Below are 2,500 nucleotides of genomic sequence, written 5' to 3'. Positions count from 1 at the left end.
CTGGGGTAAGGCCGTCCGGCCCGGCTGCTGATCCCCTGGGCGGCAACGCGGCGGCGACCTCCTCATGTGTGACCGGCCCCCATAGGCACTCGGGAGCGACAGGCTCCGAGTGCGGGAGGAGGCGGTCACGAATGAAGCCCACGGTGGAGATGGGCTTCTTGGTGAAGAGGTCCGCCCAGAAGTCCAGCAGACCAGGGATGGCAGGTGGCGGCTGGAGCAGGGTGCCATCCAAGAGGCCGCGCACGCAACGTGCACGCGACCGTCGGAAGGCATCCTGCGTTCTCGCGTACTCCCAGCGGCGCCGCTTGCGCTTCTGCGTCGGCGGCGCGGCAGGCGGCCGCTTCGATGGTTGGCGCGGCCGCTGTGTCCTGGTGATCGATCTCCCCCCTCTGGACCCGACCGACGCAAGGGCATCCGGGAGCATGCCCAGGATGACATCGGGCGGCGTGCCCCGCCCCAGACCTATGACACGATCCAGGGCAGAGAAACGCTGGGCGGAAGCGGGTAGCCCCGCCAGATGCTCCCAGATGGCGGCGTCAGTCGGCCCCTCCGGCGGCGGCCCGGTGGTGTCGGCCGCGAAGTCCTCGGCTGCGTCGACGGGCGGCGCAGCGGCCTCGCCCGCGTCAGGCAGCGGGCTCGCTGCTCCCCGGCGGGACGCCGGCTCTTCCCCCCGACCGATCTCAAGCGCCTCCATGAATTGGCGGACAAGCTGCTTGTGGGCAGCTTGCCGCCGTCGGCACTTGATTGCCTCAAGCGTTCGGTCGGGGAACATCCTGATGAGCTCTTGATTTACAAAGAAGAACCGGGCGTCCCTCTCGAGGAACAGTTCGGCCTCCGCCTTGGCGAGCGACAGGACTTCTTCCTCCGTCCACCTCGCGCGATGCCTCTCCGTGACGATCTCCGCGTTGGCGGCCGCAAGGTGTTGGCGGCGGCGATGGACCCCGAGACCGTTCTTGGTGGTGAAGCTGCGGTGGCACTCACTACAGGCGTATACTGCTGCAAAAGTTACAAGATTTTCGGCACGGCCGGTTGGCCGGCTAGGTGCTGGGGGAGTTGGGGTGGCACCTTCAGCGGAAGGGCCACCACTTTTTCTCTGAATACTGCCCCCAACTAAAAAAAGGGATAGTGCGAGGGGGGGCTGGTAACCCCCCCAAGCCCCTGGTGCGGTCTTCCACTCTGCGAAAATCAGCGGGCCCACGAGAAGGGGAGAAGACCGCAGGAGAGGAGAGGCTAAGAGGGCTAGGCCCATGTATTGCGCATCACTCTCCCTGTAACCATAACCCAAGGAAGGCACCTCGCAGCAGCAGCACGACTACATCAAGACCGCACTTCGAAAAGCCAAGTCCGGATGCAGCCACACCGCCGCCACTTGGCCACCTTAAGAGAGTCATAGTTACTCCCGCCGTTTACCCGCGCTTGCTTGAATTTCTTCACGTTGACATTCAGAGCACTGGGCAGAAATCACATTGCGTCAACACCCGCTAGGGCCATCGCAATGCTTTGTTTTAATTAGACAGTCGGATTCCCCCAGTCCGTGCCAGTTCTGAGTTGATCGTTGAATGGCGGCCGAAGAGAATCCGCGCACCCGCGCGCCCCCGGAGGAGCACGCTAAGGCGGACGCGGCCTCGCAGCAAGGAAGATCCGTGGGAGGCCAAGGCACGGGACCGAGCTCGGATCCTGCACGCAGGTTGAAGCACCGGGGCGCGAACGCCGCGCAGGCGCGCGCATCCTGCACCGCCGGCCAGCACGAGGCCGACCAACGGCGAGAGCAGACCACGCCCGCGCTAAACGCCCGCACTTACCGGCACCCCTACGGCACTCACCTCGCCCAGGCCCGGCACGTTAGCGCTGACCCACTTCCCGACCAAGCCCGACACGCCCCGATCCTCAGAGCCAATCCTTATCCCGAAGTTACGGATCCAATTTGCCGACTTCCCTTACCTACATTATTCTATCGACTAGAGGCTCTTCACCTTGGAGACCTGCTGCGGATATGGGTACGAACCGGCGCGACACCTCCACGTGGCCCTCTCCCGGATTTTCAAGGTCCGAGGGGAAGATCGGGACACCGCCGCAACTGCGGTGCTCTTCGCGTTCCAAACCCTATCTCCCTGCTAGAGGATTCCAGGGAACTCGAACGCTCATGCAGAAAAGAAAACTCTTCCCCGATCTCCCGACGGCGTCTCCGGGTCCTTTTGGGTTACCCCGACGAGCATCTCTAAAAGAGGGGCCCGACTTGTATCGGTTCCGCTGCCGGGTTCCGGAATAGGAACCGGATTCCCTTTCGCCCAACGGGGGCCAGCACAAAGTGCATCATGCTATGACGGCCCCCATCAACATCGGATTTCTCCTAGGGCTTAGGATCGACTGACTCGTGTGCAACGGCTGTTCACACGAAACCCTTCTCCGCGTCAGCCCTCCAGGGCCTCGCTGGAGTATTTGCTACTACCACCAAGATCTGCACCGACGGCGGCTCCAGGCAGGCTCACGCCCAGACCCT

The 2,500-nt window shown here is 63.4% G+C and overlaps 1 pseudogene; it reads right to left on the bottom strand.

The window, feature by feature from the left end:
* Positions 1-2,500, bottom strand: part of LOC126475627 (large subunit ribosomal RNA) — a 7,956-nt pseudogene that overhangs the window by 3,695 nt on the left and 1,761 nt on the right.

This window comes from Schistocerca serialis, chromosome 4, assembly GCF_023864345.2.
Source record: "Schistocerca serialis cubense isolate TAMUIC-IGC-003099 chromosome 4, iqSchSeri2.2, whole genome shotgun sequence".
NCBI classification, from domain to species: domain Eukaryota; kingdom Metazoa; phylum Arthropoda; class Insecta; order Orthoptera; family Acrididae; genus Schistocerca; species Schistocerca serialis.
The sequence above is the reverse complement of the archived record's forward strand: the minus strand, read 5'-3'. Positions and strand labels throughout refer to the sequence as shown.